This window comes from Monodon monoceros, unplaced genomic scaffold, assembly GCF_005190385.1.
Source record: "Monodon monoceros isolate NGI ecotype Baffin Bay Population unplaced genomic scaffold, NGI_Narwhal_1 Super_Scaffold_3, whole genome shotgun sequence".
Classification (NCBI taxonomy): Eukaryota; Metazoa; Chordata; class Mammalia; order Artiodactyla; family Monodontidae; genus Monodon; species Monodon monoceros.
The window spans coordinates 90,797,585-90,824,527 of NW_021703780.1; the positions used below are offsets into that span (position 1 = coordinate 90,797,585).

The following is a 26,943-nucleotide window of genomic DNA, read 5'->3' on the forward strand; positions in this document are numbered from 1 at the left end:
GCATGCCACAACTACTGAAGCCCACAGACATAGAGCCCATGCTCTGCAACAAGAGAAGCCACCGCAATGAGAAGCCCGTGCACCGCAACCAAGAGTAGTCCCTGCTTACCGCAACTAGAGAAAGCCCGCGTGCAGCAATGAAGACCCAACACAGCCAAAAATAAAAATTAATTAATTAATTAACTTTAAAATGTTAATGGCTAATAGTGCTGACCCGTATCACCCTTTCAAAGTATTGATATTTTAACAGAGGTTTCAATACCTTATTGGGGAGTTCTCAACTTTAGTATGCTTATAAGTCACCAAGAAAGCTTGTTTAAAATTCAGATTACTGAGTCCCAGCCCAGAGACCCTAATTCTGTAGGCCAGGGGTGAGGTCCAAGAGTCTTAATGTTCTAAAAAACACCTGAGGAGGTCTACAGATGGCACATTGAGAAACAGTAACTTATTTCAAAAAAAGTATTTTTGTAGTGCAAATTTTAGGCACAATGGCAGGATATGGGGAAGATTTGGGGGGAAATCTCAGGTATAGTTTCCAAACACTTCAGTTTGTACTAGTAGATAGTAATCATAGTCAAGACCAGTACCATACTTTATAGTTAACAGAACAGACTCAAATCCTTAATCTGCGACACTCCTCACAACAACTCCACAGGTAGACTTTATTATCTCCATTTTACATACGAGGAATCTGAGGCTGAAAGAGGGGGCAACTCAGCAGCTCATACACTCAGCCCTAGTCATGAGTCTCCAAGTATTCCTTCTATTACTCCTGCTCAGTACTCCTTCCATTACTCCTCAGGCAGCCCCAACTCTAGGCTTATTTTAGACTAAGGACTGCAGTAGACAATGGCATTTGCTTGAGGGTTTAGTCGTGTAACCTGACACGTTTTTACCATTGGTCAGCTGGGAATAAGGGAGTTTAGTTGTCTGGAAATTTGCCTAAACCGCCTTGGAGAATTTCTCCATTCCAGGTACTAGAAGGAATTGTGCTTACATTTAAGGAACAGATTACAAACTGAAAGCTTGATGTCTGAGGCAAGGACAGTTAAATTTACTACAATCCCGATATGTGAAATTAAGAATGCTTATTAACATTTAGTGGTGTTTTGAAATAACCACATCCAGATTAAAATAAAACAATAATAAAGCTAAAACAAAAGCAAGTTCATTAAAATCTAATCATGTCCTTCTCCTTTATGTATTAAAATGGAAGCTGTGAGTGATGCCTTTAATTATAGTCCTGATGTTTCAGTTGCTGAGCACTTTATTTAAAGTGACAGTATCATTTTCTTATTACATAATTACTCCTACTGAATTTGTAATGTAAACAAATAAGAGGCTAATAATTCAGAGACAGAAGGAAAACTGATAGTACTCACCAGATAATAATCTTAATGTACTTATTTGCAGATTGCTGATTCAGACTTAATTTAGTTTCAGAGCTAACTAATTAGAGGAAAAAGTGTCACATGCTCACTTCTTTGGCAGAATCTGCACCTAAAGAATCTATGGTGTTAAAGACAAAAAAGATTCAAGGAAAAAAATCAGTGTTCACACTGAAAATCAGCATATGATTTTCCTATTCTTCTGAAACCTGCATAAATGATTCAGGATATCCAAGACCAATGGGAGGAAGTTGAAAGGAAATAGAATTCTCATTAATTAAAGCAAATAATTGGGAGTTGGTCCACAATGTAATGGGCTACCTTATAAGAAGTAAATACCCCATCAAAAAAGGCATTAAAGAAAAATGGTAAAAAGACTTGGTCTCAAGATTGTTTTGAAGGTCACTTCAACTTTAATGTTCTGTGATCTCACAATGAGATACTTAATAAATCCAATTTCACCTCTTCAGGTATTTACAGAAAAATAATTTTCCCTGGTTTAATATATGCCAGACACTTTCCCATATGCTTTTTAAAACACATTTAAACAGTTCTGTAAACTTCTCTGTGATTTAAAATAAGGTATGATCATCTTATGTCATATACAAGGAGATTCGGTTGGTAAAATCTGACTATGAGACAGTCAGACCTATGAAGCAGTCCTATGAAGCAAGAAGTTAGGAGTTTCACATATCATGCTCCTGTTATATCTACATATTTCCCTAGAGAAGTCATGTTGTATGCAGAAGGTATGGTCTTTGCTTACTGAACAATCCATAGCTGAAGCTCCAAAGAGATCGTCTGAACATCACATGTACCCCATCTCACTATAAAGACAGAATTTTGTATGTTCAAAATGTTCGCACGTACACTCAGTAAGCAATAATGGTGAAAAAGGATTTTCAGCTGCAGAAGATGATGATGGGCTTATTTTATTTTTCATTGTTTCTTTGAATCTAATGACAACTAAAGATGCTTGTGAATTACTTAGTGCAAGAAACATTATCCTACTCCAGTCCAATAACCAACATGAAAGCTCCCATGTCTTCTGTGCTCAACAGAAAATCTACTGAGAGTCTCCGATGTTCTAAGCCTCAGGCCTAGCAGACAGAAATGCTTCCTTTCTCTAAACTGGGACAGCACACACTGAAGGTAACTACAAAGTCAGTAATAACAAGAACTGTGCAACTGAAATTTAATATTTGGAACCAAAAACAACAATAACAACAAGGGATGCCACAGTTAATAATAGCAATAATGATTGCAGTAATTATAAATTAATAGATCTGTTGTAATAAATGTTGTAGTAAGTTAGAGCATAACTTTATGATAAAATATTAATAAGAGAAGAAAAAGTGTTTGTACATATATAGATAACCACAAACATGTGCTAATTGCCAGGATTGTGAATTATGCTGGCTTAAATAGGATCTCCTTGTTCTTATTTATTTAGGAATGTTTTTCCCATGGAGAAAGTTGTTTATGGTAGGTGGGACTAAAATTAGGAATTCTGAAATTCAGCTAGGATGAAGCCACACTGGACATACCAGAAGCAAATGGATATCTCAAACCCGTCTTTACTCCTTCTCTGTCCGTATGGATAGTACCTTTAAGATGACCAATTGTGTCATCATTTGTGATGGGGTAATTTTAAATACACTCAAGATGTTGAGAGTTCTACGTTTAACAAACACTGAGGGAGTTTATATCCTTGGCACCAAGACATTAGGACAGTCTGGATCAACCTGGAAGCTCATGCTTATGGGCAGATACTGTGTGTCACAAAATACCAAGAACCTACAAGACAATAATCAGAACCTGAAGACCAACACCTCCAACTTGGGGTCAAGTGTGTGTTTGGAGGTTCAATCCTTCCATTTTTTCCCAGTAAGACTCTTCTCATGTGGGTTGTTACACTAGGGGATAGTGAACTGGAAGAGAATTCTATTATATGGAGCAAGGGCATAGCCAATACAGTGGATTATCATCATATGCTCTTCAAACCTAGACAAGTTCAAATATATGTTGCTCAGTTAAAAAAATTAATTTAAATAATGTAGGCAATTCTGTCCACCATTTCATTCAGTAAGTATATGGCCAAGAGTGAGTGGGAAGTGAAATGCATTGATTTACCACTTCTTAACCAACCTCAGTTACTTTGTGCTGAAATATAAGAATGTCCCTATGAATAAGACCAATTTTACTGAGTAGTCAGAAGTAATATTTATTATACCCAAATTCTGTCTTACACACAGACTGCAGAAGGTAACTTCTCTATAAAGACGCAAATTAACTACTCAAACTTAAATAAAATTTTCTCCTTGGAGAAAATAAGAAGTTAAGTTGGAGAAAATGAGAAGTTAAGTTGTCTGTTCCCATCATGCCAGGAATTCATGAGGTTAGCAAAGTTTCTGAAAATGTACTGAGTCAAACTCTTCTCTTTCTTCTCTATACTACATTGGTGTAATTTTACCCGATTCCAGTAAAAGTTTGCATCTATTCCAAAATCAGACATCGATTGAAAATCACTCTGAAGGTAACAGATACAAACCAATATGTTACTAGTACGTTCCAGCAGGACCTGAACCATTGTGACTATACAGTGGGATAATAGACCATGGATCTTCTGAACTGATAAAAGAATTAATTATGAAGCAACACAGACAATATACCTTTATGTCAGGAAGCAGCTGAGTCAACCTGTGTTAATTCTAAGACTTGTGCTGCACTGAAACATTAATTTTTCTTCTTCAGACATTTGAATTCTTGTTCAAATATGATTTTTTTTCATTCAGAAGACTGTGAGCTCTTAGGCCCTGGGACTATGTCTTGTTTACTGGTATATAATATCCAGTGCCTGGTACATTATAGATGCTCAATAAGTTTTTAAAGACTGAAGAGAATTGTGGATTTTAACTTGAAGAGGACATAATTTAAAGGAGGTTCTGAATAAATGAAAATCAAAGTTACCGTCAATGCAGCAACTGTAAGTAATCCCACATCTATACTCACCAACCACTGGTAATATAGCATATGTATATGAAGGTGAGAGTATTTGATTGAGTATGTGTGTCAACGATAATTGAAACTTATTGATTTATTAATAACATAGAAGAATCGAAATCAGTAATTTTTTCTAATTTTGAATTTAATGTCTACTGGTAGTTTATCTTAAACCTCCTCTGGACCTCACATTGCCAAATAATGCTTTAACTTAATAGTATTTTCTGACCAGGCACCTGGACCTTAACATGCACTTCCAACGTTGCTATCTTGTACTGACATTGGTCTTGACCCTTGATAGTAAAACTTTTTTATGCACATGTGTTATCTCTCCATAAAACCTCACCCAGGGCAGAACTCTAGGCAGTAGGTTTTCAACAAAACATTTGTTTAATGAAAGTACAATAGGCATACAGTAGGCATCTGAGATTATGTGTGCAGAAGTTAAGAGAGCAGGCTGGGGGCTTCCCTGGTGGCACAGTGGTTGGGAATCTGCCTGCCAATGCAGGGGACGTGGGTTCGTCCCCTGGTCTGGGAAGATCCCACATGCCGCGGAGCAACTAAGCCCGTGAGCCACAACTACTGAGCCTGCGCGACTGGAGCCTGTGCTCCGCAACGGGAGAGGCCGCGACAGTGAGAGGCCCGCGCACCGGGATGAAGAGTGGTCCCCGCTTGCCTCAACTGGAGAAAGCCCTCGCACAGAAACGAAGACCCAACACAGCCAAAAATAAATAAATACATTTATTTAAAAAAAAAAAAAAGAGAGCAGGCTGGGAGACACACTGCTGGACCATCTCTTAGAGGAGCACTTTCAAAGAGGTTACTCTTTGAGCCTCATTTTTTTCATGTATAAAACAGGGTTGATAAAAACCATTTCCTCAGAAGGTGTTTGTGAGGATTAAGTGGGGTCATCCATGCAAAGTACTTAGAATAAAGCACATGGTGTCACCACCCTCTTCTGCCAGGAGCTCTCAGAAATGCTTATTTGTATTAATTTGAATAAATACCACAATGTCACATGTAATTAATGTTAGCTATTATTAGTGATTATTATTAGGTTTGACTGTATAAAATTACCAATATTTCACCATTTTGACCTATAAAAACAACAATTTCAATGGATTTGATATGACATTCTATGAGTTTAAAACACACAGGTGATTTGGTCAAGTCTGTCAGTTCTGTTAAATCAGAAAATGTGAGAATGAGGTAAACCGGCTGTCTGTACAAACAAATCCAAAATATTAATCCATTAGTAAGAGTCTCTGAATGTAATAAGCTGGGGTTATATTGTATTTGTATCACTAGTCGGGTCTCAGGACAGAGAAAGTTAATTTAGGAGGACTGAAATTGGGGGAGGCAGGAACCTGAATACTCCACACCAACACATTTCTAAACTTCTCTGATTATCACCCACAACTGACTTCCCACTGGTCCAGCTCAAGGCTAATTTTGTCCAGGGAAATTTTGAAAAGATAGGTATCTTAAAATGAAATGCGTAAATTTCCGAGTTAGCAGTCATCATCATCTTGGGGTCAGGAATGATATTCCTGGGGGATTCCTGACAAATATGCAAACATGTTACCTGAACAATCTCATGCTATGCTCATTTAGTACCCACTAAATAGCTTCCGAGCTTAGCTAACAGATGGCTGATGGGATAGGTGAGAGGATGCATACATTGTGATGAGGCGAGCGATGAAAAAGGTTAAATTATACAAGGTAGGGAAACAGAACGGAAGGCCTGGATTAAAGACTCAGGGTGTCTAAGAACTAAAGTCAGGAGAAAACTAAAAATACATTATCCACCCTTACCTAGGCTGACACTATCTTCCCACTCTCCCCCTTAATCCTCTAAACCCTTTGGATCAGTGAATACACCTTCCACACTTCCAGCCTTCCAAGTGTGCTCCTATTCTTTGGCTGGTCTAAAAATCACACTTCCTTCATACTGAGATTATCTCAAACTGCCTTTTTCTGCCTAATATGAAGTGACTGTTTTCATCTGAGCATCTGCAAAATCAATTTTCTTCACCCTTCACTTTGGAACACATTTTTAAATATAGCTCCAGTAGCTGTTGTACTTAAGAACATCAGTGAATTGCACTCTAATTTGACTTTTCCAAATAATCATTGATATCTGTAAAGATTCTTAGTCCCACCCTAAAAAAAGAAGTCCCTGAACTGAATGATTACTTTTTTAAAAATAAGAAACAAATATTCTCTGAGTTTTAAACAGTTTTTAAATGAACTAACAATCCTTATTGGGAGTTTTTTTAAATGAACTGAACACAAGCATTAACACAGGAACAGCTGGACGCTAATCATTTAGCTGGAAAAACTATATTACATGGCTAATGGAAACACTAGGGAAGCACGGGATAAATAAGAACTACATGTTGGCAACAGCAACTTGTCTATAGGCAACTCCAGGTTACCAAGTAGGCTTGCATTACTACAAACAGAACAAAAGCAAAAGAGTTTATTATAACATCCTTCCAGCCTCTCTAGAATTTACCATATGAGGCATCTCAGGCCTATGAAGGCCAGTAAGGAGTAGCTTTGGCAATACTGAGGCATGCACTGGTAATATAAGCCCCAATGGCATGTTTAGCAGAAAAGTGACCAGTGACAGCAATAACAATCCCCTACATTTGTAGAATACCGTATCCACTGACCTCCTTTAATCTTGACAACCCTAAGAAATGGGCATTATAAATGAAGTTAAAAGAGGTTAAGGCACTTACCAAGGTGACATAAGTAATAAATGGTAGAAGCCAAATTTTATTCAATATTACTCAGTGAACTTTTACTGATTTCTCACCCTGCGCAACTCTCTGTGCTGAGCACTGGGGATACCAGAAAATGTCACAAAGCCTGCCTTCAGGGGGTGCACAGCCTGCTGCAGACAACAGGGAGTGTTCATCCACTAAGTAGCTTTTCACTGTTGAGGGTCTTCCATGTGCCCACTGTGACTGGGAAATAAGCAATGTACAAAACAGACATGGTTCCTGCCACCCTGAAACATGCATTCTGGTGAGGCCAGACAACACGCAATTTAAAATAAACAAGACAACTTACTGAGTGCTATCAAACTCAGTAAAACAAGGCAATATCATAGAGTTTGGAGGATCTAGGAAGCTATAATGGATCGAGGAAAGTTCCTCTGAAGAGATGACATTTTAACCAAGGCTTGAAAAGAAACAAACCTAAAGATCCTGGCAGCAATATGGTTGGAAGGGAGAGACCAGGGAATTCGTTTCTTGTCTTGAGGCTGCATTTGTACAGCAAGCCAACTCTTGTTGGAGTGGCTTTCAGGGAAGCTAATGGAAAATATGGGGGAGGAAAAGCTGCCAAATCTCCCTCCCTCCCGTCACGTACACAAAACAAGCCATACCTTGCTGCAGCCTTGAGAAAGAAACAAACCTGGTGTGTTTGAGAAACAGAAAGAAATCTAGAGAATCCAGCACCTAGCCAGTGAGAGGGCCTGGTAAAAACGCAGGAGGAATGGGCTCCATCATGTAGGTCCCTTCCAGGCACAATAGAAGTTTGGATTTTATTTTACTGAAAGTATAAACCAATGGAGGAGTTTAAGCTAGAAGTGACATGAAGTGTTTTACATTTTGAAAGAACTCTGGCCCCAGTTTGGAGAATGTATTGAAAGAAGGCAAGAGTGGAAATAGACCAGTTTAAAGGTGAGAGGTGAAAGCTTTGGGATATATTTAGGCTGTAGCACCAAAGGACTTGCTGTTAATTAGATGTGCAAGATGATGACAAGAGGGAAATCAAGGTGACTTCCAAATTTTTGGATGGAGCAGCTGGGTCACTGATGATGATGCTATATCGGGATTGGGAAGACAAAGAGAGTAATAGGTTTAGTGGCAACAAGGGTGAAGTCAATAATTCTGTTAAGGTTTGAGATGTGGAAAAAGAATTAAAAATACAGTGTGATAAGTGCCACTGAGATAAAGGCATATGCTAAATAATGTGAAAAGGAAGAGAAAGATTAACTCTGTGAGAGGAGAGAAGGTCAGAGAAGTGAGGTTTACCATGTACATTTAAAAACAATTAAGAAAGGACCAGTGAGTGAGAATGGCACTTAAGGCAGAAGGAATAGCACATATGTAAAGGCAGAAAGTACAAAAATGGAGTCTGTGCAGAGCTTCACCCATTGCGCCAAAGCTGTATCCTGAGGGCAGCCTGAGGTTTCTGGGCATGGCAAAATGGTGAGAAAAGTATGAGGTGATAATTATATGACTAATGTAAAGGAGAAGCTTGAGATTACGAAGACAAGAAGAGTATTAAATTTAAGATTAAAAACCCTGAATTCCAGTCCCTACTCTGCCACTAACCAGCAAGCCACTTCACTTCTCTGGGCTTACTTCTTCATCAGAAAAATAAGAGTGTAAAATGAAGCTATTTCTAAGGCAATCTATAGATCTGGAAATTAATAAAACTATGGTTAGTCCTTTTGCATCTAAATTAAAAACTGTTTATTTATACATGTCTACATAAAATGTTTATGTTTTTATTTATACTCACACACACACATAAATCTTCCACCTCATTTCAAAATGGATTTCAGTCAGCCTAAGTAAATACATGACTGTCTCAAATATTTTTTGAAATGAAGTATTTATGTACGTGTGTGTGAGTATAAGTAAAAACATAAACATTTATGTAGACATGTATAAACATATTTTTATATAGGTGCAAAAGGACTATTAATCATAGTTTTATAGATTTCCAGAACAAATGAACAATCGTAACAAAACAGAAATAGATTCATAGATACAGAGAACAAACTAGTTTCCTCCTGGTTTCCAGACAGGAGGAGGGCAGGGGGAAGGGTATTTGCAGATAAAGGAAGGTGAAGGGGATTAAGAGGTACAAACTTCCAGTTATAAAAGAGATAATTCGCAGGGATGTAATGCACAGCATAGGGAATATAGTCGATAACACTGTAATGCGGTGTATGTATGGTGACAGATGGTAACTAGACTCACAGTGGTGATCATTTCATAATGTATAAAAATATTGAATCACTATGTTGTACACCTGAAAGTAATATAATATTGTAAGTCAACTATACTTCAAGAAAAAGGAAAAAATACATACCGTTGTATAATAAAGAATTTATCTGGTCTTGGTCACTGGTTCCTGGGACATAACCTCTAAATCCTTGGAATTTCCTGAGTGATAGGGGTGACTTTGTTATTCATGAGTCCCTTGCATCATACCTGATTTATATCAGTGAGATAAATCAGGATGGGGGTTAGTCATCGGAAAGACCAACCACGGGATTAGAGGGTTGAGGTTTTAAGCCAGCCCAACCTCCAGGGAGGAGAGGGGGTGCTACAGATTGAGTTCAATCACCTGGTCAATGATTCAATTAATCATGCCTCTGTGATAAAACCCCAGTAAAAACTCTGGACAACTCTCAGATATGCTTCCTAGTTGCTGAACACATTGACGAATGGGAAGGGTGATGCATTCTTCTTCCCTTCCAGGTCGCATCCTAATTGTCTCTTTATTTGGCTGGTTCTGATTGACAGTCTTTCTAATAAAACTATAATCATACGTATAGTGCTTTCCAGAATTTTTTGAGTCATTCTAGCAAATTATCAGACCTAAGAGAGTTAGAGCAACCCCCAAATTTATAGCCAGTTGGTCAGCAGTGCAAGTGGTCTGGGGACTCCTGAAATTGTGACTGGTACTAGAAGTGAGGGTAATCTTTTAGGGAATTGTGCCCTTAACTTGAGGAGCTTGTGCTAACTCCAGGTGGCTGGCATCAGAATTTCATTGCAACATTATAATAACAGAAATTAAATAAATGAAGAGCTACAGCCAGGAGGAACAGGAATACAAAAATAATGTGATAAAAGTAATGAGGTTACTACTCGTATCCTGAGAATGAAATCCAAGACAGCGTTATAGGGAATTCAGAGGCAGCATGGTGTGGTGGTGAAGAACAAAGGTTTGAGCCAGACTTACAGGACGCAAATTCCATCGCCACTCTTTACCATCTGGGTGACTATAGGCAAGTCACTTAACTCTCTGAGCTCTGTAAAATGGAGATGATGATAATGCCTACTTCACAAAATTGTTATAAGAATTGAGTTAATTCATAAAAAGTGTTTAAAACCATTTCTGATACATAAGAACACTCAATACTTATTATTAGAATGGGCCACAGTGCAGGCCACTGTCAACACATCAAAGCACAATTCCATGAAAATAATAATTTTTTTAAAGAAAATGCAGTCCAAATGTGAAACTCTTATCACAGCACTGCCCAATAAAACTTTCTGCAGTGCCCATAATGTTCTATATCTGTGCTGTCCAGTATGAAAACCTCTAGCCACATGTGGCTATTGAGCACTTGAAATATGGGTGTTTTGACTGAGGAGCTGAATTTTTATTTTATTTCATTTTTAATTTATTTAAGTTTAAATAGCCACATGAAGCTAGTGGCTACCATATATTGGACAGTGAAGATGACCAGGGTGTAGTAGACAGCCCACACGCCCTTCAGGTGATCTTCCATGAACAATATTCCTCACAGCCAAGCTTCCAGCAAGGACTGCAGATGAGAATTCAAGCCCACTTAACTCTACGTTACTGGTTAAAGGCGGTATCGTGTGTTCAGTGTGCATCCAAAAAAGAACAGCTTTAAGATTTTGTTATATAATCAAGAAGCCTACCAATCAGGCATGAGACTAGAGAAAAGCCCACTGACTGTGACATGGAGTTGGGCCAAGGTAATATTTGCAGATAAAGGAAGGTTATCCTCAGAAAACAGCCCAGAGTTGACTACAGTTTATGAGAACAGGCCCCAAAGTTCTACCTACTTTAACAGGCCATGGCAAGAATTAGAAGAGAAAATGCATATAACTGCTTGGCACAATGCCTTGCAAAGCAAACACTAAATCAGTTTTACCTCTTTTATCATCATTATCAGAATTATTCTGTGCTATAAAATATGCCACTAATAACTGCAACTGGAGATGTTAATAATCTCAATACATGCCCATGTAATATTGAATTGCAAACAATATTATTTACTGAGTAACTCTTTCAGACAAGCTAGTGGTAAGTGAACAAGCTGACCTTCTATATAGGGTTCTTAGATTTTGACCAATTAAATGTTTGAAGACCTCTGCCAAAACTGATGACTTGGGTTTTGAAGTAACTGATTTAAAGTAAAATAATGAGATCGAAGGGCCATTGTTTGTGGAGGCTACTCTAAATTTGAGAAAATAAACTATATCATCAGCATTTAGGCAAATGCTTATCTATCTATTCCTTATAGCAGGGAAGCATGAATTTCGCTCATCCAGGAATAATATCAAGTCATTAAGAAACACATGAAGGAGGAGAATTTGAAACATTATATTTTGTCTCCCTTAAAATTATCTAATCTACCAAGAAACTTACTCTAATGACCTGAAATATGGGCAGTGGTTTTACAAGTCTCACGTAAGTATCAATAGCTAGGATTGTGTATCTAGAGCATAACCCATTCCTGTACATAAGCCAAGGGCTGATAGAAGGTCAATAAAATCAAAGTTTATTCAAGGTTCCTAAGAAATGTATTCACAAATTGATGAAGCTTATGTAATGCTGGTCAAAAAGACAAGAGCTGTGCCTAAGACCCAGATACTCCTGAAAAATACTGCCCTGAGAAACCTAGAGGAGCAACTTTTCAAAAAGGAAATTGGCCTACATCTATATAGAATCATTTAGAGACATCATAAAGCTTTCTTTACTAGAATCATCCTATACATGATCCCAGGCATTTGTTGACTTCTAGGCAATAGGATTAACAAGTAGACAAGGACCTAAGCCCATCATAGTAAGCAGTGCTGAATATTCCAAAGGCAAATGACCTTTACCTGGGGCTTTATTTAATCAGAAACTGTTACTGGGACCCAGACTCAGGTCTTCAATTTCCAGGTAATTGATGCTAGGAGTTTTGTCAGCATCACTCTTCTATGAGCACTAACAAATAAACTGAGAATCCTATGGTTTTTCATCTACAAAAAAGAAACAATGACAGCTTCAAAGTATACTTACCACCAATTCTAAATTGCAATAAGATTAAAAGGAAATAGGACTATGGTAGCAGAGGATGGCTGAGATTGTTCCTTTCAGGTACCTCAAACAATATGTAATCATTTAGATCAATATCAGTTATATAACATTTAAAAACACTGCATGATTAAATGATGTATCAATTAGGAATATTTTAGGCTACGAGGAGCAGAAAACATTACTTTGGTGGCTTAAATATTAGAAACTTACTTTTCCCCACATAATGGGAAGTCCAGATGCATGCAGTTGTTGTTTCTGGTTTAGTTAACTCCAGAGCCTTTGAATTCCCTTGATATTTCCCTCATGGACACAGGTTGGCTGCTACAGTTTCAACCATAAGGTCACATTCCAGCTTCAAGAAAATAAAAAGGGAAAGAGGTGGAACTTATTGAAGAGTCCATCTCTAGACCAAAAGCCTGCGTGTGATCATTCAGACATAGGCAATTGCAAGGCTTTGCCCGACAGATGTCACAGTGAAAAGCTGCTGTCCCCACACCAGACTTGGTTACAGCCACTGCACGGCAGATTTCTGGAGAGTTGCATTCAAGGAACCCCACCTCCACTCCACCCATCTGAGCCAGCCATGCTCATACACATATCAGCATATATACATCTAGCCCAAGCATTTCTCTTCAGACGCCACTTTATCAGAGGCCTTGGCTGAGGCACTTTGGACACCTCCACCAAGACCTCATTACCAGGGAGCTTGACTAAGGCATTTTCTTCATGCTCAATCAGTATTTTTCTACTCCTTAGCCTTCCTCCTCCCCCTCTACCAGACCATGAAAAGGCACGAGCCCTCTGTTCCAGGCTCCTCAGCAATAAAACATTTCCCCTCATCTGCACTGCATGCATCTCACCCTTGCCAGGTGTTGCTCCATAGGAAAAAAAAATGGAGCACTAGGGAGCCAGTGCCACTTTTTGCCTCTTGCTTGCACTGTCGCAGTAAATAAATAAAGACTTGACCGATACTTTCAGTTTGGCTCATTGTCTTAATTGACCACCTCAACACCTGGCAGCCCGTCACCTACATCAGAAAAATACATCTTCCCAATCTTCCCAGAGACCCTACAGCAGACTGCTACCATCTTATTAGCCTGAACTGAGATACACATGGGCATTCTGAGTAGTGTCTACAAAGAGAAAACAGTTGGTGAACAAACCATCAGTGCTTGTCATAATTTGGAAATGAGTTCTATGGGGAAAATATAAGCTCAGGAGTTCAGAAAAGAGAGAAGTTTGCTATGAGCTACAGGGAAATGATTTCATAAAGGAGATTAAACTGTGCTCTAAAAGACAGATAAGGTTTGGAGATGAGAGGGCATGACAGATGGGCTAAACAGACTAAGGAAAGGTTTTGCGGAAGAAATGAGCTCCTAGGACAGAGAAAGGAACATCCCGCTCTTCTGAAAATAGGAGAAAGAGTGTTTTAATTCAGGAAATAGAACACAGTTGCCCATCAGGGGGATGGGGAAGCCACTCCTATGGGAGAATCTTTAGCACATCTACTGCTAGCAAGTAAACTAAGAAATGCCTATTAAACAATTGCTATTGTCTCGCCAAACATGTCAGTAAACATTTATGCCAAACAAGTGGCCTTAATACATGCCGATTACACTCTGGAAAAAGCAAGTGAAAAATTCCTTGTGCAAAAAAAGGAAGAAACCACCATCCTGCAACTAGCTCTGCTTTACCTCCCACTGAGATCCACAGGGTATCCGTTCATGGAACCAAAGCAGCATATGGCCCTAAAAATATAAGCCTCTGATCTTACAATTAACAGAGTAATCTTAAAATTAAAGCATCAAATCAAAAACACTTCTGAATAACAACCAGTTTAAGTTAATGGTTTCTTTCTGTTTGTTTTAGGCTTTCTTGTGTGGGAAGAGAGAGAGGGGCACTGGTCAAAGGGAAAATGTATTCAATAATTGCAGCAGATAAGATCAAAGCAAAATTTTCTTTATATTCCCTAAAAGCCATGTTTCTCCTGTTCTTTAATTAATTGGAAGCAAAGGTCTAAACAAGCAGTGGAAATAAAACCAGTGAGAGGGGCTCTTTCACATCTCTAATTATACCTCCTATGCAGTAACAGGCAATTGGACACCAAAAGCTCGGGGACCAAGACCTTTCCTGCTATGTCCAAGTAAGCTACACCAGAAGGAAATCTATAGTCAAAGTCCCCCTTCAAGATAGTTCCCAATAGTCTCATTTTAAAAGTAGATCCTTTTTCTTATCTGACCCTAATTGGTAATTAGCTATTCCTTCTTATTAATCTACCCAAGTGACTGTTTCTGAATATTAAAATGTGGGATTCTTTCATCATGCAATTATGCTGGACATGGAAGGAAATAACAAACTGTAAACCTACAACTGTAACCTCCTAAAAGTTAAGAGAATCACAATGGCCCACTGAAATAGGAGACATTTTAATTAATATGCCTCCCTGTGGCTTTGCCTTTCTTCTTGTATGCTCAGCTGGAGTAATTAGAGCAAAACCTGAGGGGCACCTACCCCAGAAGCCTCACTCAGCCCTCTCCAGCTGAGTCTCACTCTTTGTTGGCAACTGTCTCCACTGAGGAAGAGACTCAGCCTGAGCTGTGTAATGTACATCTGCTCTAGGGAATAATCCCTCCAGAGAGCCACCAGGAAGTAGCCTGTTCAAAAAGCAAAAAATTTAAAAATTTAAACCCTATTCACTTTAAAGGAAAAAACGAGAAACAATCTTTTAAGAAAGATACCTTCCAAGCTATTAACATCTGATACAACTTCCTCTTTAGAGATTTCTCCTTCTTTAACCACGTTTTAAAGTATAGTTTACAATAGCATAAAATTTACCCATTTGGAGTATACAGATGAAGTCAGTTTTAGTAAATTTACACAGTTGTGTAACCATCAACACACTCAAGCTTCAGAACACTTTCATCACCCCCAAAATCCCTTGTGTCCATTTGCCGTCAATTCCTGCTCCCAATCCCAGCCCCAGGAAACCTGCTGTCTCTACAGTTTTGTCTGTTCTAGCAATTTCATACAAATGCAATCACACAGTATATATTCTTTTGTGTGACTTCTTCCACTTAGCATATTTTTGACACTTATCCATGTTGTTACATGTATAAGTAGTTTACTCCTTTTTATTGCTGAATGGCACTCCACTGTATAGATATACCACATTTTGTTTATCTATTCCCCAGTTGATGGACATTTGGATTGCTTCCAAATATTTGGAGATATTGAGCCTAACAAACATTTGGATACAAGTCTTTTCATTTCTCTTGGGCAGATACCTGGAAAATAAATTTCTTGGTCATTTGGTAAATATAAGTTCAACTTTTTAGGAAAGTGCCAGGCAATTTTTCAAAGGGGAGTGTATTATTTTCCACTTCCATCAGCAACACACGAGAGTTCTGGTTTCTATGCAACCTCAGGAACAGTATTCTCAATCTTTTTTGATTACATATATTTTAGAGGTGTGTAGTATATTCTCAATGGGATTTTAGTCTGCATTTTCCTAAGGACTAACAATGTTGAACGCCTTTTCTTGTGCTTATTTGCTATTCATAGATCTTTTTTGAAGGTTCTATTCAAAATTTTACCCATTTTTTAATTGTGTTGTGTGCTTTCAGACTATTTACTGTAAGAGGTTTTTTTCATATTCTGAACACAAGTCCTTTATCAGATAAATAATTTGCAAATATTTTCTGCAATTCCTTTTACTTGTCTTTGTCTTTTCAGTTTCTCAGTGCTATCTTTTGAAAAGCAAACATTTTAATTTATCTTTTGGTGTTCATATTTTTTGTGTCCTATCTAAGAAATTCAAAGTCACAAATATTTTCTCCCGTTTATTTCTAGTTACATGATAATTTCAGCTCTTACATTTAGATCTATGATCCATTTTGAGTAGAACTTTGTGTTATGGTATGAAGTAAGGGTCCAGGGGTTTTATGTTTTTGCTTTTGTTTTGCGTAGAGACACCCAATTGTTCCAGCACCATTTGTTGAATAGGCTCTCTAACTCCACTGAGTTACCTTGCAAGTCTGTCAAAAATCAGACCATGTATGGGTTTATTTCTGGACTCTGTTCTGTTCCACTGATCTATGGTCTAATGCTAATACCACACTGTCTTGATTACTGTAGCTTCACAGTAAGCTTTGAAAATCAGGTAGCACAAATCCTTCAACATTGTCTTTTCAAAATTGTTCTGTTTATTGTAGGTACTTTGAATTTCCATTTAAATTTTAGGATTGACTTGTCGATTTATATTTAAAAGCCTGATGGGAATTTGACAGGGATTATGTTGAATCTATAGATCAATTTGAGAAGAGAATTGCCATTTTAACTAAACTGATCTTCAAATCCATGACCATAGTTTATCTTTCCGCTTACTTAGCTTTCATTACTTTCTCTCAGCAACGTCTTACGGTTTTCAGCATACAGTTTTTTCTCCCTTTTGTTAAATTTATGCCTAAGTATTTTATTCTGTTTGATTCCATAGTAAACAATATTATTGTCTTAATTTTAATTTTGGATTGTGAATTGCCAATAAATAGGAAAATAATAGTTGATTTTTAGATACTGATCTTGTAACTTGTGACCTTCCTAAACTTGTTTAGTACTTCTAGTAGCTTTTTGACAGATATTCCCTACATACAAATCAGATTATCTGTGAATAAAAATAATTTTACTTCTTACCTTACAATCTGTATGCCTTTAATTTCTTATTCTTGCCTTATTGCAAGAATAAGAAGTTAAAGAGTAGAATCTCCAGAGCAGTGTTGAATAAAAGAGGCAAGAGCAGATATTCTTTTAAATCTTAAGGAGAAAAAGCATTCAAGCTTTTAATATTAAGCATGTTGTTAGCTGTAGCTCTTTATCAGGGTAAGGAAATTTTCAACTATTCCTAACTTGTTGAGAACTTTTATCAAGAATGCATGTTGGATATTTTAAAAAAACATTTTAGGTCTACTGAGATAATCACATGGTTTTTGTCCTTTTTTCTATTAACATATTATTTCACCCAAATTGATTTTTGGATAATAAATCAACTTTGCAATGTAAGGCACTTAGAAGTTACCACTCCACCGTAACAACAAGTAAAAAGATGAACGAGTTGAAAGATCAGCTCTTCTTAGATCCATCAGAGAAGTGAGACCACAGGACAAACTGCTGCTCCAAAAATTGGAGAGACAGACAGGCAGATACAGAGAATCGGAACCTACTGGCGCAGAAACATCCATAGAAACCAATACTGGGGTAGGAAAACTTGAACTGTAATTGACAATTGCTGGAGGCTCAGTGTGCAAAAGTCTGAGAGATAAAAACTCCAGAGGGACCCAGTCATGGGGTGGGAGGCACACTTCTAAGTTTTACCTCTAAGAGCTTCACCCTGTTCTCACGGTGACTATCGGAGAGAAACCCTCTTGTGCTTGCAGCACGGGAAGGGAAAAAGGAATCATTTTGAAATACACTAGACCATTCTGTTTTCCTTAACAAGGCCTGCCTTCAGGAGAAACAATTTTACCAGAGCCTAACCTACCTGTGAGAAGAGCAGCCTCAAACTCCAGCTCCCTCTAGCCATCCTAGCCCACCTAAATGGTGGGGGAGGGGGGCGGGGGTGCACTAGGAAGCACTGTGGGAGGTCACAATCCAGGGGCACAGGCTCACCAAAAGACTGAACCCGAATCACAGGACTGTAGAATATTTCCCCTCTCCCCACACTTTATCACTGCATTAAACCCTACGTACCATGGTTTCCTTTTACCCAGTATATCATAGGCACTTGCACAAAAAATTAAAAGGCATACTAAATGGCAAAAAGCACAGTTTGAAGATACTGGAAATGCATCAGAACCAGAGTCAGATGCAGCAGGAATGTTGGAATTAACAGAAATTTTTAAACCTGTGGTTAATGTGCTAAGAGATTTAATGGAAGTAGACGATATGCAAGAACAGATGAATAATGAAAGCAGAGAGATGGAAATTCTACGAAAGAATAAACAAGAGATGCTTAAGATCAGAAACACTGTAACAGAAATGAAGAACGCCTTAGATGTGCTCATTAGTACACTGGACACAGAGACTAATTTTCTGAAGAAAGAATCTCTCCGCTTGAGGATATGACAATAGAAACTTCCAAAACTGAAAAGCAAAGAGAAAAAAAAAGAAAAGACTGAAGAAAGAACAGAAAAGAATACCCAAAAACTGTGGGACAATTACAAAAGGTATAACATAACACATAATGAGAATAACTAAAGGAGAAGGAAGAGATAAATCAACCTACATTCCTAAAATAAGTACCATTTGTTCATGGTGATAATCCTTTTTACATGTTGCTAGACTCAGGCTGCTATTATTCTGTTAAGGATGATTGCTTCTATGTTCATGAGAGATATTGGTCTATGGTTTTCTTTTCTTCGGATGTCTTTGTCTAGCTTTGGTATTAGGGTAACACTGGCTTAATTAAATGAATTAGGAAGAAGGTCTCTTGCATCTATTCTCTGAAAGAGTTTGTGCAGAATTAGTATTGTATTTTCCTTAAATATCTTATAGAATTCCCTAGTTGAACCATCTACACCTGGATACTTCTTCATGGGATAATATTCTTTTGATGATTCAACTAAATCATTGGGGAACTATGATATATGCATTGTAGCTCCATAGCTGTCTTTCAGGAAGCATAAATTCCTATTTTCATGGAGTTTACACAAGTCAGTCATGCCATAATAAAAAGTACTATTTGATTATATACAGGCACAGTGGTGGACAAAGCATTGGGCTGAGACTTGTATTCAAATTCAGCTTCTGTCTTTACTTGGTAGTTGGGCCTCAGTACTCAGGCATCCTAAGCCACAGCTTCCTCATTGTAAAATGAGAGAGTAGAAGGTTTCTAAGATCCTTTCAGTACTTAACTAATTTGGTCTATGATGAAAGTGTAAAAATGAACTTTATCGCAAATGACAATCTGAAAACAATTTTTATAACTCATAGCACAGACAAAATGTTATTCCTAATTTATAAGGAAATCCCAAAACTCAAGAAGAATAAACTCAAAAAGCAATAGAAAAAGAAAATCCAGTTGCCATTTAAGGAAAAGTGGTCCTAAAATACATGAAAATTTGTTCGACATATCAAAATCAACTATCTACTAACAATAACCAAATAGATAACATAATTTTAAAAAGATAAACATTTAAATAGTAATGAAAGATGTAAAATATCTAGGAATTCATCGAATTGATTTTGTGGAACTACGAAACACTGCTGAAAGAAATTAGAGAAGGCCTAAATAAATACTCATAGACTGAAAATCTGAGAAATGCTAAAATGTCAACTACCCCCAAATTTCTCCATACATTCAGGGCAATCCAAATCAAAATTCCAGTTGGGATTTTCCATACATTCTAAAATTTACATGGAAACGCAAAGGACCTAGAAGAGCAATACAATCTTGAAGAAGAATAAAACTGGAGAGTTTACACAACCAGGTGTCAATATTTTAAAAAAAAAACGATAATTTTTTAATTGAAATATAGTTGATTTACAATATTACGTTAGTCTCAGGTTACAACATAGTGATTCAACATTAAAATACATTACAAAATGATCACCACGAGTCTAGCAGCCATCTGTCCCCATGCAAAATTATCACAGTACTATTAACTACATTCCTTATGCTGTATGGCATATCCCTGTGACTTATTTATTTTATAACTGCAAGTCTGTACCTCTTGATTCCCTTCACTGATTTTGCCCATCCATCCACTGGCCTCCCCTCTAGCAATCACCCACTTGTTTTCTGTATCTGAGTCTGTTTCTGTTTTGTTTTGTATATTCATTTTGTGTTTTAGATTCCACGTACATGTGAGATCATACAGTATTTGTCATTCTCTGTCTGACTTATTTCACTTAGCAAAATACCCTCTAGATCCATCCCTGTTGTCACAAATGGCAAGACTGTCTTCTTTTTTATGGCTGAGTAATATTCCATTGTGTGTGTATATGTATGCATATCACATCTTCTTTATCCATTCATGTATTAGTGAACACTCAGGTTGATTCCATATCTTGGCTATTGTAAATAATGCTGCAATGAACATGGGGTGCATATATCTTTTCAACTTAAAAAACTGCAATAATTACAGCTATGTGCTGTGTGTGCTGATGGAACAGAATGAAGAGTCCAGAAATAGACCCACACATATATGGTCACCTGTCAACTCCAAAAATTATTTAATATGCTCTCTTGGCAAAGCTGTGGGGAAGCACAAACTAACATTGTTTTCAGGAATGCAAAATGTTGCAACCCATAGGAAGCACTGCATCTACACTTTGACAGTCTCACTCTGGAATTGCATACACATACCTGCACACACATGAAGTGACGTATATACAATATTAATCTTCAGGACATTACCTAAAATAGGAAAAGATTTAAATGACCCAAGTGTCCAGCAATAGGGGACTAGTTGAAAAAATATTTTCCCTTCATGCAACAGAATTCTATGTAACTGTAAAATAAATAAAGTCCTACATATTAATATGTACTGGGTGAAATGTTATACAACTATAAAAAATACAAAATTGTAAAAAAAAAAAGAGAGAGAGAGAGGGAGAAAAGGGGGGATGCTGGTGTACAGACCTCCAGAATACATTATTAAGTGGAAAATATGTGGTAAAACAATAAATATGGAATACAATGTTTTGAGTAAAGAAAGCAGGAAAATAAGAATGTATATTCACATTTTTTTTCTATGTGTATAATAAAACACTGGAAGTACAAACAAGAAACTAATAAAAATTGTTAACCACAAGGTTGGGAGGGGAATAAAGCAGATGAAAGAAAGCTCAATATTAATTGTTTGGGAATTATTTTGAATTTTGAACCACGTAAATGTTTTACTTATTTTGAAAAAAGAAGTACTGCTAATGAAATTCAGCAGGGAAAAAAAATGAAGGTTTATACCAGCTGAGAAATGATTTACAGAAGAAACAAGATTTCATATGACTTTCATATGGCCTGATTTGGGACACCTACTTTCCTATTTCCACAAGGGATGGGAACTTCACTTTGAAATATTATTACTTGGTCAAAACATTCAGTTGAACATCATGTTGCTTGCTTAATTCAGCATAGTGGTCTGGAAAGGGAGGGAGAGAAACAGGAATGGGGTGGGAAGGATTTCACAGGGGCTTCAACTGCATCTACATTTTCTTTCTTTTAAAAATATATATACTCATTATATAATAAAAGACATGGAGCAAAAGTGGCAAAATGCAGAGATTTGACAAACCTGGGTGGTAAGGGGGAAAAAAATTGCAATTGTGTCCTTTTATTGAAAACACTAGGGGACTCTGAGATGAACAAGAGAATTTATTTAAAACAAAGCATTTCCTTATTTTCTGTGGACAAACCATACAGGGAAGAATAAACATGTTTGAAGCCAAAATCACAGACTCTGGCTCATCAAGAAGACACAATATAAAGCCCCCTAAGTTCGCTAAGCTGTGAGTGTTCAGAACAGAACAACACCTGGCCTGCATGAGCGCCCTGCTGCTGCCAGTGGGGCCAAGGCCAGGACATCACGTCAGAATTCAGGCGAGGGCATCAATTCATAAACACCCAGAAGCCTATTGTTCTTGCAATTCCTGCAGGCAATGAGCACAGTTACCAAATTAAAAACTAGACCAAGTAACCATGAAACCTTCAGAGGCAACATTTTGTTCATACTTCATGATTTCTTTTTAGGGAAATGCACAAGGTCTAGTGACACAAGCTGTTTATTCTCCTCATTAGCCTTTTGGGTTTCAGCATGTGTGGCTTTTCTTAAGCTTTTCTCACCACTAAACTCAGCCAAATTCATACTCACAGAGGAAGTCAGATTCCAGCTCTACAGCTCAACAGCAGATCTCCAAGCTACCCAAATCCATGGGGTAATCAAAAACATTCTGCTGCCTGCTATATGACTTTTATCTTTTCTCCTACAAATAGCTGTAGCAGGATTAATGTCAACAACACACACTCCCTCCACAGGCTTAGCCTATTTAACTGCAATTACTCTCCTGAGCGAGACGCTTTTTGTCATTTGGCAAAGGTGAAGAGAGAGAACAGAGGGTGAAGAGAACAGACTATTAATATAAACAATTACCTTATTTTATTCAACACTTTCCAAGTTTCAAAGCATTTTCATATATTTGATCCTTATAACTATGAGGAGGCAGGGCATTTTACATTCCCACTTCACAGATGGGAAAGCTGAGGCTCAGAGAAGTCAAGGGGCTACACCTATATCTTCTGCATTTATTCCAGACTTCCCACTATGCAAGCTGTCTGGCAGGCTTAAGCCCAAACACTGATGACATGGTTTTACAAATTCCTTTCCATCCATAAGCTGCAAATCCTCCCATAATCATGGTTGCCAATGTATCCCATTCCTATGGATATTTTGGAGACCAGTCTCCCCAAACCTCTCTCCCCCTTCTTTTACCTGCCCTAGATCTGAATTTCCACCATTAGAGGTCAGTCCTGTGCCTAAAGAACTGGACTTGACCATGTAAGCAAACTTTTCGCAGTACTGTCCCAGAGGTAACTGCATCAGAAATACACTGGGAAAATACTTTCCTGGGCATCATGCTAGATCCATGGAATCAGATTCTCTTAGGGGTGTGTTTAGGAATGTGCATTTTTAACAAGCTTCCCCATGTGTTGTTACCAGCTTTAAAGTTGAGAGCCACTGCTTTCAGCAATGAAAACCCTGAGATGTTCTGAGTCAGAGACGAGAATCATCAAAGGATTATTTTAAGAAGATAACCGTGGAAGCAGTGTTTAGATTGTGCTGGAGTGGAAAGAAACTAGAATCTATGAGTCTGAGATTACTGCAGTAGCCCAGTTTGAGGAGCAGGATGGGAGGGAAGGGTAAATCTGGGAAGAGAAAGAAAAACTGCAAGGAGCACTACAAAAGTCACTATAATTTCCTCTCTTCATCTTCTACAAAATGTCTACACTTTATTCCTTTCATGTCACTGAGGCTCCATTGCCTGTTACTACGAGACCAAGCTGATTCTGTGAGCATATTACATCGTGCCACAGTTCAGCTCCTCTCCCCCTTGTGTGCTCCTCTGCATACAAGGGGACTTAGCTATGGCTCAAGCGAGATGGCTTAATTAGCCTCCTGTGACTAAAATTGAGTTCCTTGGCTAATTTCATTTAGATTCAAAGAAAACGTAGTGAGCTTCCACTACTGATGTCCAAAGCATTTCAAATTCATTTTTAAAACTACAACCCTCCGTGCTTTTCGCGCACACCGGAGAAGTTCATGAGAGCAACACTTTACAAATCATTTTGTGTGACTCAAATTTTGCTCCCTACGAGTTGAAACCACAGCATGCATTACCTAGAAAGGCTCTCATTTGCATTTGTTTCCTTTATCCTTTGTCCTCACTTACCCCCCTTTTCTTTCCTGCCTTTCTATCTATATATAAAACACATTCAAATGGTGGTCACTAGCTGTTCTTGGATGTTTTAAGTTTTTATCTTTCTCACAGCAAACAGTCAGAAATCACATGGGCCTGTAACTCAGAATGACTGAGTTCTAGTTCCAGCTTTTCCACTGACTTGCTACTGGACCTTGAGTAATTCAACTCTCCCTTTGGAGCTCAGTTTCTTCCCCTGTAAAATGAGAAGACTGCACTAGTGGGTATCCAAGGTCCCTTCAATCCAAATATTCTACAATTCTAAGTTGAACACTCTGGATCCCAACAACATGAAAGTTTAAAATCTCTAGATCCAAATTACTCTTCGGTTCATTTAAGTTCAGAGCATTTAAAATGTCTCTCAGAATGTGCACTAGAGTCTTATGCTACAGCAGTGGAGCTATAATAAAGTTGGTTTAGCTACTTAACTGTCTGCCCACACATATTTCTCACTGCAACTTCTTTAATCAGGTCTAGCAAAACTAGATAAGGGAAAGGCATCTTAATGAAATAAGCAGTCATCTTAGCATCCAGTCACATCAGAGAAGTGTTGCATGCCTTTTATTCTCCACAGGTCTCTCTGTGGATAATTTTCCATCGCCTTCCTCCTCCTACCACCACACTCACCAAGAAACATGCAATGATGCAAGGACACATATGGCACTGCATTAGCAGTACTAAGATGAATGAGACATGTTCCTTGGCTTCCTAGGGTTAGCTAGAGAGATGAGGACAGTGAGAGAAGGAGGTGATTTAAGTTGCCATGAATATTAACAGTCAAAATTCAACTTTTCATCAAATTAAAAGCAGCAAATAGTTTGGGTTTTGTTTGGTTTGGGTTTTTTTTTTTTTTGCTTTGGCTTTTAAAAAAAATGCACAGATGTTGACCATATATAAGCAAAGAGTCATAACCTGATGCCCAAAGTTCTGAAAGCCCTGCTCATTTCCCAGTGATTAGACAGCACTCTTATTAACCCCTCATTCAAGATCCACCACAATATGGACCTACCATTCAGTCATTCATTCACGTCATAAATATTTACTAATTGCCTATTATGTGCCAGGCACTATGCAAGAAGCTAGGAATACAGTAGTCTCGTGAATGGGAAAGACACAGTCTTTGCCTTCACGATGCTTAAAATCTGTGGGGGTAAGGTGGATGAAAGATATTAATCAAATATGTACAGCAATAAAACATAATATATATTATACATATGTATTTTATACACATACACACACATATTTGGAAAAAAATCAAGAGGTATATATGCTCAAATTCTAATGGTAGTGATTGCCAGGGGGTAAGATTATGTGCTTTTTTTCTTTTCTTCCTTATAATGTCTTATATAGCCTCTGGTTTTTTTGTGGTTTTTTTTGGCAAGCATTACACTTTTATAATAAGAAAAAAAGCCATTTCCATTGCAAAAATTTCATGTGTTTAAAGATTTATTGACAGAAAAATGGCATACATTGCTAAAAATTAAAGTTGCAAAAAAGCATGTAAAATAAGATTTCATTTTGATTATATAATGCAATAACAAACTAAAAACATATATACCAAAATACTAATAGCAATTATCTTTGGTGGCATAATAGATCATTTTGTCTTTTATGCTTTTTTAAAATTATCCAAGCTTTCTACATTGAACATGTAGTAATTTTTACTTATCTTATCCTTGGAATCTCACCTTCCCTGGGAAGGCTTCACTGACCATCTCCACCCTCAGCCCACACAATCTCACTCTGCTGAACACCTATAAATTTTGTTGAATCTATTGCCACTTTAACACCAAGCATGAGACACTGTTCATAATTATATTTCTTGTGAGGAAGGTACCAGGTATCTGAGCTCTTTCGCCCACACTAGTATTTGATCATGGTCAGCAAACACTGGGCGCTTCAGTGATTGTCTCAAATCCTAGCAGCACACATCGCCACCAGTGTTCAGGGTTGGGCTGTGAGTTACGCGGGCAGTAGCACTGTCCCCGACAGCCTTCACACCTTGTTCCTAGCTCTCTCCAGAGGGCCTCTCATGTTCATCTCCTCACACAGAGGGCACCTCCAAGGGGTAGGAACTCATTTCTAAACTCTTGAGTTTTTCTGCTTCAACCCATCAAGGTTCACTGCGAAAAGGAGAACCAGCACAGAACAGAATGAAAGGCTCGTTACTATAGAACATAATTTATTACCCACAGGATTCCTGAGTCACTGCTGGTAGGCAAGAAAAGAGAGATTCAGAGAATCTTGAGTCTGGAAGGAAGGCAAGCAAGAAGATCAAGCTTATGGATGAAGAAATGGGGTACAGAGATGAGCGACATGCCCCAGGTCCTCCAACAAGGTGGTGACAGAGTCGCTTCCCCCACTGCAGCAAGCCTGAGAGATAAATTAAAATACGAAATACTCTGCACAGAATGAAGGGACACTAGCAGTAAAGGAAAGCTTTCACATTTGCCTCTGATTCTATACTGTCTGAATCTTTTACAAGCAGACTGCATAATATTTCTAAATTCATTATTAAAGCTCAAATCTAATAAAGATACACCTTTCTAAGATAAAAATATCTGACAAGCAACAATTTTTACTCATAGCATCAGGTCTCTGGACAGACCTAGGACTGCTTGTTTGGCCTCTTATCAAATTCCTGCCACACCCTCTAGCAGCAGAGCCTCCTGGTTAAGAAAATGGACTTCAGGATCAAAGAGGTTAAAGTTTGTATATAAACTTAGCTTCTTACTAGCTGTGTGATTTGGGCAAGTTAATTACCCTCTTTGGGCCTCTGTCTCCTCAACAGGAAAATGAAGATAATAATATTACATAGCTCAGGGGGTTACCCTAAGAATTAGACAAGATAGTGCATGAAAGTGCACAGAAAAGGGCCTGGAGCAGAGGAGCTGCTCACTTTGCCCACTGTTTTTTCATCACATTCCTTGAGGCTACTGTTGTTACTGTCACTACTCCCAGGCTGTTTTTCTGACACGTGACAGAAGCTCCT

The 26,943-nt window shown here is 37.9% G+C and overlaps 1 protein-coding gene across 5 annotated transcripts in view; it reads right to left on the reverse strand.

The window, feature by feature from the left end:
• CRBN (cereblon) overlaps positions 1-26,943 on the reverse strand; it is a 950,388-nt gene that overhangs the window by 847,818 nt on the left and 75,627 nt on the right. For 4 of the 5 annotated variants that reach the window (XM_029241884.1, XM_029241885.1, XM_029241886.1 and 1 more), the window contains one exon: positions 12,696-12,837. The exons of the other annotated variant lie outside the window; for it this stretch is intronic. The gene's annotated coding sequence lies outside the window, so the exon portion shown is untranslated. The remainder of the gene's footprint in view (positions 1-12,695; positions 12,838-26,943) is intronic. 5 annotated transcript variants of the gene reach the window in all.